This window comes from Theropithecus gelada, chromosome 11, assembly GCF_003255815.1.
Source record: "Theropithecus gelada isolate Dixy chromosome 11, Tgel_1.0, whole genome shotgun sequence".
Classification (NCBI taxonomy): domain Eukaryota; kingdom Metazoa; phylum Chordata; class Mammalia; order Primates; family Cercopithecidae; genus Theropithecus; species Theropithecus gelada.
In genome coordinates, this window is record NC_037679.1 from 64482775 (window position 1) to 64500164 (window position 17390).

The window sequence follows — 17390 nt, forward strand, 5'->3', positions numbered from 1 at the left end:
ACTACTTGGAGTTTTCAAGTACATCATGGCCGGTAGATGTAGCCAGGCAATGAGTGTGTCAGGAACATTCCATTAGGGCAGGGCCATGCCTATCCCAGCACCAGGTATAATCACCAGCAGCTTAGTTTAGGTTTGTGACAATGTTGGGGTTATCCTGTTGCTTCACATATTTCTCCTATGTCTTTTTTTTTTTTTTTTTTTTTTTGAGACAGAGTCTTATTCTGTTGCCCAGGCTGGAGTGCAGTGGCGTGATCTCGGCTCACTGCAACCTCCACCTCCCTGGTTCAAGCAATCCTCCCACCTCAGCCTCCCAAGTAGCTAGGATTACAGGTGTTCACCACCATGCCCAGCTAATTTTTTTATTTTTATTTTTAGTAGAGACGGGGTTTCACCATGTTGGCCAGGCTGGTCTCAAACTCCTGACTTCAAGCAATCCACCCACCTCGGCTTCCCAAGTAGCTGGGATCACAGGTGTACGCCATCATGCTCGGCTTCCTATGTCTTTTTTCACAAAAGTATTCCATTAAGACAAATTTCTGGCTGGGTGCGGTGGCTCACGGCTATAATCCCAGCACTTTGGGAGGCTGAGGCGGGCATATCATGAGGCCAGGAGTTCGAGACCAGCCTGGCTAATGTGGCGAAACCCTGTCTCTACTAAAAACACAAAAATTAGCCAGGTGTGGTGGCATGTGCCTGTAGTCCCAGCTACTCGGGAGGCTGAGGCAGGAGAATCACTTGAACTCGGGAGGCGGGGATTGCAGTGAGCCGAGACTGTGCCGTTGCACTCCAGCCTGGGTGACAGAGTGAGACTCCATCTCAAAAAAAAGAAAAAAAAAAAGACAAATTTATTTCTCCATTAGTGGAGTCTCTAACACTTAGATAATGTAGCACTCAATTATATAATTTGCTTATTCTCCAAATACTTAATATTAAAATACTGCAGACTCCTTAGAAGGCAGGGGCTTTGTATATTCTTTTTTATTTTTATATTTAAGCCTTAGGGACCCACCATGAAGAAAAGGCCTTGTATTTGTGTAAAAGTGAAATAATTTGTGACTTTCTCCCCAGACACAGACCTTTTGGGCATCTACAGTGTCATCTCTCTTAAGAGCAGCAGTGTCTTTGGAATTATTTTTAGGGCCTTTGGAAAGTTATTTGGCTTTTCCATACCGCAGAAATTTTCAGTCAATGGGATAAAATGAATTCTAATTCTAAGATGGTTAGCAGAATTCATTTATTCATTGATTCTTTCACCTACAATTTTCCCTGAGTATCTGTTATATGCCTGGCATTGTTTTAGGGATTTGAGATGCAACAGTGAACAAATCAGAAAAAAGTTCCTGTCATCCTGGGGTTGTGTTCTACAGAGGGGAGGCACATTAAGTGAATAAATAATGTATATGTAATTGTTAGAATTATACCAGAGAAGAGGAAAAGGCCAGTTGGGAAGGTGGGCGTTGCAATTTTCATCTTACACCGAACTATCAGGGAATTAAACTCACTGGAAAGATGACCTGTGAAGGCAAAGAACTGAAGGAGAAGTAGCCACCCCTGCAGGTATCCAGCAGAAGATGTTCCAAGAAGGACATGTTAAAATGCCTTGTACAAGAGTGTGTCTGGCTTATTTGCAGAAAAGCCAAGAATTCGGTGTGGCTGGGCAAAGATTGCAAATGGGAGAGTAATAGGAGAGGTCAAAGGGCTGCTGGGAGGGGGATTTGGAGGAAGATCTGATCTCTTGTAGACCATCATGTGTATTTCCTGGGTGACTTTCACCTTGGGAAATCATCCAGTCCTTGAATGGTTTGGAGCAGAGGAGTCATGTGATCTAAGCTCAAACTAAGTTCCTGGCTGCTGTGTCAGGTGTCAGGTGAGAATGGGAGCAGGGGGATCACGTAGGATGCTGTTAGAATAGGAAGGAGGAGAAGACTTTGGAACAGGGTGACAGTATTGGAAGTGGTCAGATTCTCGATAGATTTTGAAGATGAGTGGATAGAATTTGTTGATGTGTTAGCTATGGGGTGCAAGAGTGGAAGAAGAATTAAGAAGTACTCCAAAGATTTTGGCTGAACTGCTAGGAGAACAAGGTTGCTATTTGCTGAGATGGTGAAGACTGTGGGAGGAGTAGGTATGGGGGGTAATCAGGTGATTTGGACACGTTAAGTTTGAGATGCATCTTTGACTTCAAAGGGGAAGCATAGAATAGGAAGGCAAGATATCAGAAGAGAAGTCAGAGCTGAGGTATGCGTTTTTTTGGTGTGCATGCGTGGGTGTGTATTTGGCTATCAATTAGGTAAAGAATATTTGCAGCCATAGGGCTGCTGGGACCTCTAGCAGAGTGAGTAGATAGAGTAGAGTTTGAAGGGCTAGTCCTGGCCACTCAGTGTTTAGAGTCTGGAAGATGAAGAAGTGTCAGTGCTGAAGTAGCCAGAAAAAGAGAGGCAGAAAGAGTAAACCAGGAGAGTCTGGTTTCCTCGAAAGCACACGCAAAGAGAGCTGAATGAGGTATTTAGCAAATGGGTAGAATAATCATACACAAACACAGGTTCCCATAGAAATGGAGCCAATGGGGCAGAGAAGACAGTCTGGGGATATTAATTTTGTATTAGGCAGATAGCCTATTAACAGAAACCCTCTCCCATTTAGGTCTGTTACAATTGTTGGCTTAGGTATATTTTTATAACTGACGTAGGTTCTGTTTGGAGCAAAGAATGAAATCTATAACTTGAGCTTCCTAATTCCCTCCCTAAAGGTGGTATGTGTTGTGAGGGAGTGATATAAAGAGGTTGTATCCTTTAGGAGCAAATTATTGTCTGTCTATATAAGAGCTTTAGTGCAGTTACAGTCATAAAATATGTCAGTTGAGGGTGGAGGTGACAAGCAGAACATGCCTTACTGGATATCAGAGCTTTGATATACCCACAATAGCCACAGGAGGACTGGGACAGGAATAGATAAATGGAAGGAACAGAAGAGGAAACACATACATAGACTCTAAGTATAAATTTTGCATATGATGATGTCATATACTGGAATGTAAAGAAAGTTATTTTTTAAATGGTGCTGGAAATAGTTAAATAGTTACATGGAGAAATGCCACATATCACCTACGATCCTATAAATATAATTGAGTGGATTTGAACATAACATAAATGATAAAACCGTAAAACTGAAGAAAATATTGGTGAATGGTTCTATCTGACCTGAGAGTGGGAAATAGATTTATGTGAGTGGCACGTGAGGCTGAATTTATAAAGTAAAATATTGCTAGACCTGATGATGGAAAAAAATGAGAATATCTGTGTGTGTGTGCGTATGTGTATATATACACACACACACATATAGGTATACATATATACATATGTTATATATGTATACGTATACATATATATAAAAAGTTTCCAGACTTTATATATTTGTATATGTATAAAGTCTGGAAACATATGAAAGGCAAATGGCTGGGAAACAAGGGAACGTTTGTCACAGACAAAGAGGTAATGTGCTTTGTAAAGAGCTCTTAGATGAAGTGCCTAAGAGAATTACTAACAAAGGAACCAAAAAGACAGTTTGTAAAAGGAATGTAAATGGCCATGAGTCATAGGAGGGAATTGAGCCTCATTAAAGTCAAATGATTGGGAATAAAAAACGAGAGACAGTTTTCACCCATCAAATGAAGCTGCCCACCACCCTCCTGTGGCTGTCAGCTGGACCGCAGGGGCTGATGGTCCATGAGGACTTCTGTTCTTGGTCACTGTGACCGACGTGATTCCTTGATAATTTCCACACCCACGTGCAGGAACCATGCGGTGCCCCGGCCTCCCAGCTCTTTGATCTTTCTCTTCTCCAGTGAACTTGTTCTGCACCCAGCCCCTGACATCTGCTCCCATCCTGACACCCAGCTTTGTTATCCATAACTACAGCTTCTCTCAAGGGCAGTTTCTAAGATCCCACACTCCGGCCGCGATCTCCTCTCTTTCCGTCTCTCACTCCAGACATCTTTTGGCCTCGGGAGCCACTTATTGCTGTTTTCACTGCTAGCTTTTCCTGTCCCTCCTTCCTCAGCTTAAACACCAAGGTCGCTCAGTGTCATCCCTCCCTTGCCCCCTCTCTTTTTCTTGTAATCACTTGCCTGACTATAATCCTGTTTGAAGCCATGGCCCTGCATGCATGTGCCCTGGTGATATGGCTGCATAGACAACCACACGGACAGGGACTTCCAGCGGGTCCATAAGGCTGCCAGGGCACCACCCTCTATTTCCTGAGCCCATTCGTTCTTTCTTTCCTTAGATGACTTTCATATCTTCTAGCTTTTCCTCAGAACTCCAACACGTCCTCTCATCCTCGCTCTCAGCTGTCACCCTTGCTCCCTATCTCACTAACAGCAAAACAAAACAATGTAGAAACAATTGAGCTTCCCCCACGACGGGTACCACTTCTCTCCCTTTCCCGTCATTACTCGGGACATGGTGTGAACACCCCTATACGTATGTATTGCATCCCATCCTCTTGCACTCAGGCAAGCACTTTGCCCCAACAATTCTCCAACAATTCTCAAATCAGTTCTTCCCCCTCTACAGGATTATTTCCATCATCATACAAACATTATTTTATTTCTCCCGTCCTAAAAAAATGACACTCTCTCGACCAAGTGCCCCTTTCTCTCCTTCCCTTGGCGCCGGAGCTCCTAATAAGATTAGTCTATAATCACTGTCTCCACTTTCTCTCTTGTACCTACTCCAGTTAGGTCTTGGCTCCTGTCACTCCACTAAGACTGGTTCTCATGGGAACCAGTGGCCTCCTTGTTGCTAATCTAATGGTCAATTCTTAGTCTTCATGTTAATCCTGATCCCTCCAGCTTCCCTGAGACTTCTCCACTTGGCTTCTGGGTCACTGCATTCTCCTGGTTGTTTTCTTGCCTCTCTGCTCGTCCTCAGTATCCTTCGCTGATTCCTTCTGGCATCCAAACCTCTGAACATAGGCATGCCCACAGCCTTCATCTTTGGACAGATCCTCTTTTCTGTCCATTCTATGTGCTGTTAATTCCTGTGTGCCCTCAGCCTTGACCTCTCCCTAAGCTTCAGTCCTCCATCCCACAGTCTACTTGGTGTGTAGGGACCAGCCCTACTGGGCCTGTGGGTTTTTCTCTTCATGTGCGGAGATGAGAGATTGTAGAAATAAAGACACAAGACAGAGAAGAAAAGACAGCTAGGCCTGAGGGCTACTACCACCAGGATGTGGAGGCCAGTAGTGGCCTCAAATGCCTGTCTGCACTGCTATTTATTGTATACAAGGCAAGGGGACAGGATAGGGAGTGTGAGTCATCTCCAGTGATAGGTAGGGTCACGCGAGTCACATGACCACTGGACATGGGGCCCTTCCCTATTTGGTAGCCAAGGCGGAGAGAGAGAGGGGACAGCTTACGTCATTATTTCTTCTATGCATTTCTCGGAGAGATCAAAGACTAATACTTTCACTAATCCTGCTACTGCTATCTAGAAGGCAGAGCCAGGTGTACAGGGCAGAACATGAAAGTGGACCAGGAGCGTGACTGCTGAAGCATAGCATCACAGGGAGATGTTTAGGCCTCTGGATGGCTGCGTGCAGGCTTGACTGGTGTCAGGCCTTCCACAAGAGGTGGTGGAGCAGACTCCCTTTCCGGGTCTGCTAAGTAACGGGTGCCTTTCCAGGCACTAGCGCTACCGCTAGACCAAGGAGCCTCTAGTGGCCCTGTCCAGGCATGACAGAAGGCCCACACTCTTGTCTTCTGGTCACTTCTCATCGTGTCCCTTCAGCTCCCATCTCTGTATGGCCTGATTTTTCCTAGGTTACAATTGTAGAGCAGAGATTATTATAATACTGGAATAAAGAGTAATGCTACAAACTAATGACTGATAATATTCATATGTAATCATGTCTATATTCTATGTCTAATATAACTATTCTTATTTTAAGTATTTTCTTTATTATACTGGAACAGCTTGTGGCTTCAGTCTCTTGCCTCGGCACCTGGGTGGCCTGCCGCCCAAATTGGTGTCTCTACTAGGATGTCTTAAACCATATCTCATATTTAATAAGCCCATATCTGAGGTCTTGATCTCCACTCTCCACCCCTGTTCTGTTTTGTTCCTTTGCAGACTTCTCCAACTTAATAAATAGCAACATCATTCTCCCAGCTGCTCAGGGCAAAAAGCTGGGACTCACCCTGACTCTTTCTTAGCGCTCCCCCATCCCTGAATCAGCAAATCCTGTAGTTGCATGTGCCACCTTCACATCTCTAGATTTCAATCTCTTCTCACCATCCCCATCACATCTATTCCATTGCCACCATCATCTCCATCCTAGATTACGGCACTAGCCTCCTTCGTTCCTCAGCCCACCACAGACTGTTCTGGACACAGCAGCCAGAGGGATCTTGTTAATCCCAGGTCAAACCCTCCAGTGCTCCCCTTCTCTTCAGGGAAAGTTGAAGTCCACAAGGTCCTCCACAACACATCTATCTCCTCCTCCCCTTCTGATTTTGGTTACTCCTTTGACCTCACCTACACACATTACTCTTCTCTCTCCCTTTCTCCGGCCACACTGATTTTGCTTTACCTTGAACTTGTCAACCAGGCTCTCATCTCACACCTTCTTGCTTGCCGATCCTTCATGTCTGCAATCTTGTCCTCCAGATATTTGCACGCCATCTCCCTATTTAGGACTTTACTCAAATATCTCCCCAGTAAGCCCTTCTCTGCCCACCCTATCTAAAATTCATGTCCCTTTCACCCAGGACTTCCAGTTGTCGTTGATGGATTTATTTTTCTCATTAGCACTTACAATGAACATGCTGCATACTTTACTGATTTCCCTTATTTTAACTGACAGCCTCCTGCACAAGAGTGGAAGCTCCAGAAAGCAGGAATTCCTTATCTGTCTTGCTCATTGCTGTATCTCAGCACCCAGCCCAGAGCCTGCCACCTAGTAAATGCCTAATTATTTTTTTGAGTGACAAGATATTAAATGTGATAATTCTCAGCCTTGGCATGAATGTGGCCAAATGGTCACTCTCATCTTTGCTTGGAAGGTTCAATTACTAAAACCTTTGTAGAGAGCAGTTTGGCAATTTGATCAAGAACATTTAAGGTCAGGTGAGTTGGCTCATGCCTGTAATCCCAGCACTTTGAGAGGCCGAGGCGGGTGGATCACTTGAGCCTAGGAATTTGAGACCAGCCTGGGCAACACAGGAATACCTGGTCTCTACAAAAAAATACAAAAAGTAGCCTGGTGTGGTGGCTCTCATCTGTAGTTCCAGCTACTCAGGAGGCTGAGGTGGGAGGATTGCTTGAGCCCACGAGGTCAAGGCTGCAGTGATCCATGCTCGCATCACTGCACTCCAGCCTGGGTGACCCTGTCTCTAAAAAAGTATATATATGTATATATAAATAAATAATGAGATGTAGAGACTTACAAAAGGAATGTTCATCAAAGTTGCTTATAGTAAAGGGGAGTTGGAAGCCATATAGTGTCCAATAATAAAGGACTGCTTAAAATCATGAATCAGCTATACAAGAGAATATTGTAGAGTCATCAAAATTATACTTTTGAAGGATATGTCATTTAATGGGAAAATGTGCATTGTCTATTTCAGAAAGCAAAGATATGAAATTTTGTGTAGAATTATCCCAGATATATATGAATGTGTGTATGTATGTATACACATGTACATATATACACACAAATATAATAGTGTATAAGAGAGACAGGAAATACTGGCTTTCTGTTCGTGATGAAATGCAAATTCCTTATGTATTTTTCCAAAATGTTTAAAATGAGACTTTTGTAATCAGAAGTATATAAGCCCCCTTCCCCTAAAGAAAATGATTATTCTACTGCCTGTCTTGACTGTATTCTTACTTGGGGGCAGGGTGGGTGGCGTGAACAGGGAGGGCTAATCTCTCCTTTCTGACTCATTCCACAGTCAGTCCTTTTTCTTATTATTCTCCAAAGGCACGAGGACCTTCCATGTTCCGAAACCATTGCCCAGAGTATTTCTTCTGGACTATTTTCCACTTCCCTCCATCTGCTCGGCCAGCTGTTCTGCATCTGTAAAAGCTGGTTTCTGATGTCATCTCTAGGCAGGACCGCTCCCTCTCTCTCCTGCGCTCCTATACTTTGTGGCGTATCCACCCCAAGATAACACTTGTCACTCTGTTTTCCAAATTCAGTTTCATTCATTTGCTTCACATGTGCACTGAGCCCACTGACTTCTTTCCCTGTCTGTTGCCAGCACTGGGCTGCACCCTCTTTGGTCCAGACCATCTCATTCACCTTTTAACACAAAATCAGGGTGAGTGGAGAGTGGGGGAGTGGTGTGGTGGGTCTTCGCCTCTCGCTGTTCAGTGAACTTCATACCTGTCTTCCTGATCCCCAGCGCTAGCACGGGGTCAGGCTCGTGGGAGTGAACAACCACCATTTATCTCCGGAGTGTTGGGGGGAAGCCCTTTCATTTACTTGACAGTTTACTTGTCAATTTTACATGTGTGGTCATTTTTAATCCTCTACACTTTCAGGTAATAGGAAAATAATTTGAATCAATTTCTTCCTTCACCATTTGGCGTAAAATTGGTGATTAAACTTTTAACATCTTAAAAATAAATTCCCCAGGCTAGCGTCATGCCTAAATAATGCATGCATCTACTTCCCCCTGGTGGACTCATCTTCTAATAGCAGCTTGGTTTTTCCCGCTTTATCATTGGCAGGAGTAATCCATCTCTCATTTCCTTGACACAGATATTCATGGATTGCAGGATTCAGCAGTGTCTTCATAATAGCAGGAAGTTTATGTTCTGGCTTTCCCACTTACTAGCTGTGTAACTTGGGCAATTTACTTAACTTCTCTGCGTCTTGATTTCTTAACCTGTAAAATGGAGACAGTATCAATAATAAAATATTAAAAACAAATACATATGAAGTGCTTACTACATGGCATGTATTAACTCATTAAATTTCTACAAAAATCCTATTACATAAGATTGAAAATGTCCTATAAAATGGGAACAAATAGCCTGAGCAACATGGTGAAACCCCATTTCCAAAAATATAAAAACATTAGCCAGGCATGGCGGCGCACGCCTGTAGTCCCAGCTACTTGGGAGGCTGAGATGGGTGTCCTAGGAGGTCGAGGCTGCAGTGAGCTGTGATCGTGCCACTGCACTCCAGCCTGCTGGACAGAGTGAGACCCTGTCTCAGAAAATAAATAAATAAATGAATAAATAAAATGGAAACAAACATTCTTTCCATTTTACAAATAAGGGAATCAAGAACTGGAGAAAAATCATTCCTACTTCTTAGAGAAGTGTGAGAATCACATGAATTAATACAGGGAGGATGGTTAGAGAGGGCCTGGCGCATAGCGCGTGTCCCCTGACATCATCGTCAGTGTTAGTGTTATAGGATTGGTTCTGTGATGACAACATTGCCATGGGCCATGTGGATCCTTGTTTACACTTGAGCTACTCTCATTTTCAACACACATCAATCACTCGCATGACAAAATATACACTATATCAAACAATGAGCTATGCTTATATATTCATAGTTTTCTAGACACTTCTTAGGTCAGGATATAAGTCTTCATTTCTCCAGAGGCTAATGGAAGGTCAGCCCATTTCACTCTTGAGTGTACTGGAGAGATTCTGGGAGAGGGAAGGAAGAGTGAATGGGCAGATTAAGTATATCAGGATGCAGCTGTCTAGAAGTAAAAGGGGTCCCCATATATTTTCCCCACATTTTCCCAGGTCTGAGCATGAGCAGTGGGGATGGAGGAACTGGGCTGGCACTCACAGCTATCCATGTAGCTTGTTAAGTTGCTCATTTCCTCATGCATCTATGCCCTGAACCCCTAAGTGTCTTGCACCGTTTGAAGTGCTGGCCTCTTGCTCAGTGCTTCCTTACAAAGTCCATCATGCTGCTGCTGATGCCAAAAGAAATGAAAGAATCAGGGACACAGATGAAGATGAGAACATGACCAATGTGTGGATTTTCTTGTAGACAAATTCTTTACATTTGTTATGGTCTGAATGCTTGTGTGCTCCCCGCCACCCCAATTCATGTGTTGAAATGCTAACTACCAACTCGATGGTATTCAGAGGTGGGCCTTTGGGAATTAATTAGGTCATAGGGATTCGGTCCCTTAGGAAAGAGGCCTGAGGGAACTTGATCATCCCTTCTACCAAGTGAGGACACAGCAAGAAATTGTCCTCTGTGAACCCGGAAGGGGGCCCTCACCAGACATTGAATCTGCCAGTGCCTTGATCTTGAACTTCCCAGGCTCCAGGACTGTGAGAAATAAGTTGTTTTTTTATTTATAAACCACCCAGTCTATGATACTGTGTTATAGCAGCCTGAAAGGACTAGGACAACACTGCATTTTTAAAAATATAGGTATTGTGTTAAGAAATGCAATAGGCTGGGTGTGGTGGCTCACGCCTGTAATCTCAACACTTTGGGAAACTGAGGCAGGTGGGTTGCCCAGGGAATTTAAGACCAGCCTGGGCAACATGGCGAAAAATTAACCAGGTGTGGTGGTATGTACCTGTAGTCCCAGCTACCAGGGAGGCTGAAGTGGAAGGATCACCTGAGTCTGGGAGGTCGAGGCTGCAATGAGCCAAGATTGAACCATTGCACTGCAGCTTGGGTGACAGAGGGAGACCCTCTCTCAAACAAACAAACCCCCAAAAAGCAAAACAAGCAAACAAACAAACAAAAAACAAAGAAAAAAAAAGAAATGCAATAGTGTGAATATTTTTGAACTCTCACAACTTGATTAAAAGGCTAATCATGCAAAATTAAATATTGAACTTCTAACAAATTAAATTTGAATAATCAAGTCCGATATGAATGGAAATTATTGGGGGTGAGAGGGAGTACATTTTGGTAATTGATTTTTTTTTTTTTTTGAACAAATAGAGCCCTAGAAACCAGTGCATAGAAAACTGAGGAAATATGAGATAACCTTCCAAGGAATGGCCAGGTCACGGGGTGCTCCATGGGAAGTCGAGCTTGGCGCTGATTCTAATTTGAAGATGAGTAATGCAGTGACAGCACAGGCTGCTTCACGGAAAACAGGCAGCTGCCCCCACGTGTCCTTCGCCTAAAAGTACCAGTTCTCTCTAACACTGATGCTGTGGAGGTGCACACAGGGCACAGTGGAGGTTGTCATGTAATTCATTGCCATTCACCTTTCTGCTGAACATAGAATGGAATCTCATCCGTGCCCATTTAACTTACTGATGACATTAGAAGCCCCAGATTGATTTCCTTCCCTCCCTTCCTTCCTTCCTTGCTTCCTTCCTTCCTTCCTTCCTTCCCTCCCTCCCTCCTTCCTTCCTTCCTTCTTTCCTTCCTTCCTTCCCTCCTTCCTTCCTTCTCTCCCTCCCTCCTTCCTTCCCTCCCTCCCTCCTTCCTTCCTTCTTTCCTTCCCTCCTTCCTTCTTTCCTTCCTTTTTTCCTTCCTTCCTTCCTTCTTTCCTTCCTCCCTCCCTCTCTTCCTTCCTTCCTTCCTTCCTTCCTTCCCTCCCTCCCTCCTCCCTTTCTTTCTTTCCTTTTCTTTCTTTCTTTCTCTTTCTTTTTCTTTCTTTCTCTCTGTTTTCCTTTCCTTCCTTTCCCTTCCTTTCCTTCCCCTTCCTTCCTTCCTTCTCACTTTCTCCTCTTTCTTTCTTTGTTGTTTCTTTCTTTCTTTCCTTCCTTCCTTCCTTCTTTCCTCTTTCTTTCTTTCTTTCTTTCTTTCTTTCTTTCTTTCTTTCTTTCTTTCTTTCTTTCTTTCTTTNTCTTTCTTTCTTTCTTTCTTTCTTTCTTTCTTTCTTTCTTTCTTTCTTTCTTTCTTTGTGTTTTCCTTTCCTTCCTTTCCTTCCCTTCCCCTTCCTTCCTTCTCACTTTCTCTTCTTTCTTTCTTTCTTTTTCTTTCTTTCCTTCCTTCCTTCCTTCTCTTTCTTTCCTTTCTTTCTTTCTCTATCTCTTCTTTCTTTCTCTCTCTCTTCTTCTTTCCCTCGCTCTCTCTCTCCCTCCCTCCTTCCTTCCTTCCTTCTTTCCTTCTTCTTCTCTTCTCTTTTTTTCTTTTCTTTTCTTTCCTTTTTTCTTTTTCTTTCTTTTTGACATGGACTCACTCTGTCACCCAGGCTGGAATGCAGTGGCATGATCATAGCTCACTGCAGTATTCAACTGCTGGGTTCAAGTAATCCTCCTGTCTCAGGCTCCCAAGTAGCTGGGACTACAGGCACATGCAACCACACCTGGCTATTTTTATTCTTTTGTAGAGACAAGTTCTCACTATGTTGCCCAGGCTGGTCTCAAAGTCCTGGGCTCAAGTGATCCTCCTGTCTCAGCCTCCCAAAGTGCTGGGATTATAGGCGTGAGTCACCACGTGTAGCCTAATTGAGTTATTTGTTGGTTTTGAGAGCAATGCCCAAAGGCCCGAGGAATGGTAACTCATTCAGTGAAGGCTACAACATGAAATGTCAACTTGAAAAAAAGAAAACAAGTTGCTTAATTTCTCCTCCACAACTTGAAAAAGAACAGTGCAAGATGTTGACTTAGAGGAAAATTCATCGTGCAAGATTTAGAGGAAAATTCAGCAAACATTTATAGAGCACTTACTATTTAGGCCAGGCCTGTGTTAGATCCTTCGTATATAGCATCTTATTTAATCTTTAAAGCCACAGAGAAATTAAAACTATAGAGATTATTATACAATAACAAGGTTAACCTTCTAGGCAATGGTTTGGGATTTTCCGTGTATGCCTGTTTATTGCTAGAGAATTTAATTTGGAGACAAAGTGATTTTAATGCCCTTGCACCTATAGGAATACTTTCCTTTCTCTTCCTTCTGTTGGAATGTGAAGAGGCCCAAGAAAATACTACTCTTCCTTGCCAAGTTCTGAATGAGTTGAGAAATAGGACAAAAGAGTAAGGCAAATGGAAGAGCAAGATAATCAGCTTTGTTGCTGATAAAGCTGATTTTTGGAGATTGTGCCTTTTTTTTTTTCTGTGGGTAAGCAGATTTCCTACTACTGAGCCCCAGAGTTAGAAATACCCAGCCACCAGCAGTGTGGGGCCACCCTGGGCCTCTGCACACACAGGACGATCCCCGGAAGACCCTCAGTGTGTGTGTGTGGTGATAGGGTGTGGAGAGGAGAATGTGTATTTTCTGCAGGCAGTCAGCTCCCAAGGAGAAAGGGAGGAAAAGGGGCTGGGCTACCCTGGTGCAGTGCCTGCTCTCAGCAGAGTTGGCTAGCACTGGCTTGTGCATATCTCTTCTCAGCTCCAGGTTCGGTGAGTCCTTTCTGGTAGCTTGGCATCAGCCCTGCTGATGGTATCTTTACACTACAGAAATGGGTATCTTTACACTACAGAAGTTATCAAATGCTGCAAATTAAAGCTTTGGCCCCAGAGAACCAATTGGTGAACATTTACCAGCACACCACTAACTGCTGCCAAAATTTCCAACCAGAGATCTTTCTTCTTCCCCAGCAAAAAAATGAATGAGAGGGATGGAAAAAGGGTGGAGCTCCTTCCACATGGAAGGAATATCAGGAGCCGAGAAGAAGAGTTAGCATCACCACCGTCTTCCTCCAGGTGAAGTTACATCTTTCTTGGTGATTCTCAAGACCAAGGCCATGAGAATGACCCCTCCAGGCAGGGCTCTGTTCTCTGTTTCCCTTTACAGAAAAACTCCTCAAAAGGTTGTCTACACCTTCTGTTTTTTTTTTTTTCCTTTTTTTGAGACAGAGTCTCTCTCTGTTGCCCAGGCTGGGGTGCAGTGGTGCCATCTTGGTTCACTGCAACCTCTGCCTCCAGGGTTCAAGCAATTCTCCTGCCTCAGCCTCCTGAGCAGCTGGGATTACAGGTGTACGCCACCACACCCAGTTAATTTTTTTGTATTTTTAGTAGAGACGGGGTTTCACCATGTTGGTCAGGCTGGTCTTGAACTCCTGACCTCGTGATCTGCCTGCCGCAGCTTCCTAAAGTGCTGGGATTATAGGCGTGAGCCACTGTGCCTGGCCCACCTTCTGTTTTTAAATGTTTTCTTTGAGTCAGACCATTAATGGGATAAAGGTGATGAAGCTGCTTACCCTACTGGGAAGCACTGGGAAGCTGCAGGCTCAGGATGTATGCGTGATCCCTTTGTGACAAGGATGCATACTCCTTTTGGAGAGGCATGAAGAAGTGGAGACCATCGTCCACTGACCACTACCGCCCATGGTCCTTGAATTCTGCATGCTCTTCACACTGTTGAGAACGATGGCTATGGGGTTCCCCAAAGCTTTACCCTCCTGGGACATTTTGTTTCCAGAGAGCACAGTGATAGTGCAGAGGCTGGATTTACGCACCTAAGAACATGCACTGTCAGAGCCTGATTCTCTATTTTTAGCTGTATTCTCTTAACTTCAGATCCAACCATGCCAGAAAATTCATCCTTGATTTTCATTTCCTTGAGCGTTTGGCTGCTTCAGACCACTCCTGATACTGATGACTGTAACAGGGCTCTTGTTGAAATAGCAGAATCCACTTTAACTAATTTTCGCAGAAAATGCATGTATGAAAGGATATTAGAAAGTGCAAGAATCTCGGGGGTGAGGGAGAAGGAAGGCAGAGAGTGTCAGGCTCTGAGGCTATTGCAGCCAGAAGCAAGACCCAACTCATCCCGCAGGGGTGCCCCAGTGAAGACCCCACTGTTGCTGCTGCTGCTGCTGCTGTGCTCAGCACAGACCCTGCTTTTCCTACTCATGATTCTGGGATTGCACACCCGAGGCTGTGCCATCTGCACCAATGCCCCACTCCTTCCAGCACCCCATCCTCACTTTGTGTGCTTGGAATACATGCATCTAATTGATGGAGTCTATGTCACATGGCTGACTCCAGCTGCAAGGGTGGCTGCCAGGTGGAGTTCTGACCCCCTCCCCTGGGGAGGAGGGAGGGACTCATAATGTGGTACTTTCTCCAGTATAAGAGGGATGGTCTCAACACGACACACGTCCACTGCCCTTTCCAAATCCCATTTCTCACTACTTGGCCTTTCCCTCCACAATGCTTCAGTCATTGTGAGTGGCTTGGAGGCCATGCAATTTCTTGTCACCAAGCCTTTAAACAATCCTCTCTCTTTGCCTGGGATGCTCAGCTGACCCCGCTACGGTGGAGGCATCCTCAGGCTCAGCTGCCACCTTTTCCGGGAGGCCTTCCCTGGCCCTGCAGAAGCCAAGATGGAATCATCACAGAGACACACGTGGACTCTCATGGAGCCCCAGGAGCAAAGTGCTACCCCTCTGCAGGAACTCCCCAGTGGGTCTCCTGCCCATTCTTTTTTGCTCTTCCTTCAGGCCCTGGTGCTGGTTGCTATTATTTCCATTTTTTCTTGTCCATGCCTCAGTGAAGATGAATCACTTTTGTTTATTTATTTAGAGACAGGGTCTCATTCTGTTGCCCAGCTGGAGTGCAGTGGCATGATCACTGGAGCCTCGAACTTCCAGTCTCAAGCAATCCTCCCGCCTCGGCCTCCTGAGTTGCTGGGACCACAGGCATGCACCACCATGCCCAGCTAATTTTTAAACTTTTGTGCAGACAGGGTCTCACCCTGTTGCCCAGGCTGGTCTCAAACTCCTGGGCTCAAGTCATCCTTCTGCCTTGGCCTCTCAAAGTGCTGGGATTACAGGTGCAAGCCCCGGTGCCTAGCCAGACAAATCCCTTTTAAAAACAACGTAGAGGCCAAGTGCAGTGGCTCACACCTGTAATCCCAGCACTTTGGGAGACTGAGGCAGAAGGATCAAGTGGCCCCAAGAGTTCGAGACCAGCCTTGTGGCAATATAGTGAGACCCTGTCTCTACAAAAATGTAAAACTTAGCTGGGCATTGTGGTGTGCACCTGTGGTCCCAGCTACTCAGGAGGCTGAGGTGGGAGGATTGCTTAAGCCTGGGAGTTCCAGGCTGCAGTGAGCTATGATCTAGCTACTGCACTCCAGCCTGGGCAACAGAGTGAGACCTTGTCTCTAAAAACAATAACAATAACAAACAATCTGGAATTTTATGTGACAGCAACACACACCTGTTCCAGCTTCAAAGGCTTTGGTGAAGAGTCAAATTGTTTCTCAGGAGTGTATCAAGTACTCAGCACAATAGCACCGTATTAGGCTGTTCTTTGTGTTGCTCTAAAGAAGTAGCTGAGACTAGGTAATTTATAAAGAAAAGAGGTTTAATAGGCCGATGGTTCTGCAGGCTCTACCAGGATGGCTCCAGTACCTGCTTCTGGCGTGACCTCAGAAAGCTTACAACCATGGCGGAAGACAAGGTGGGAGCAGGTCACATGATGAGAGCAGAAGCAAGAGAGAGGGTAGGCAGGTGCCACACACTTTTAAAGTACCAGATCTCACCAGAGCTTGCTCACTCACTATTGCCAGGAGATGGCACCAAGCCATTCACGAGGTATCTGCCGCCATAACCCAAAGACCTGCCACCAGCCCCCACCTCAAACATTGGACATTACACTTCAACATGAAATTTGGAGGAGATAAGCACTGTATCAAGCACTTAGATCTTTAGAGCTGGAAATCCATGAGGCTATGGCCTGTGTGTGGGAGTAGGGGTTGTGGGATGGGCAATTAGGCAATGGAAAAGTGGTGGGACAGAGGAGAGAGGGAGAAGGAGAGGGAAGGAAGCCAGGCTCTGCTGAGATGCTATGGGCAGGAGTAGCTCCCGATGTTGGAGCTCAGCTTGGAAGGCCTCTAGGGCTGCTCTGTTTACTATGCTGAGCTGCTGTGAATTCTCCGAACATCCGCAAAATTTCACCATATGACACTCCTGTCTCCCTGATCCCACTCATACAGAACCATTTATTTCACAGTCTTTTTCATTAAGCACAGAGATATCCTTTGATGTTTATTAACACTGCCATGTTTCAAAAGAGGAAACTGAGATACAGGAGAGCAATGTACTTGCCTCAAGGCCTCTCATCCACTGGCAGGTTCAGCCCACACCTTTACTGAACATCTACAAAGAGCCAGGTCATAAGGACTGGTAGGTGGTGGAGTGGGTCTTGAACCCAGGTCTGTACAACTTCGACGCCTTTCCGCTATAGCAAGGCAGCGTGCAGCAGAGATCTAACTGGCAAAGGTGTGCTTAATCATACAAAGAAAGAGAGAGAAGAGGAAATGAGAGGGAAGAAGAGAAAAAAGGAGAGATGAGAGAAATGAGCTAATTATGGTGCAGTTGAGAGGCTGCAGACTGGGGGCATTCATGTCGAATGTGGCTGCTGGGGTTTTTGGAGATAAAGAAACAAAGGTCCTTTCTTACTCTCCCAGTTAGGACCAGTGTAGAGACAGATACGGCAATCAGACAGGTGGAGATTAAAATGGCACATCTTAAG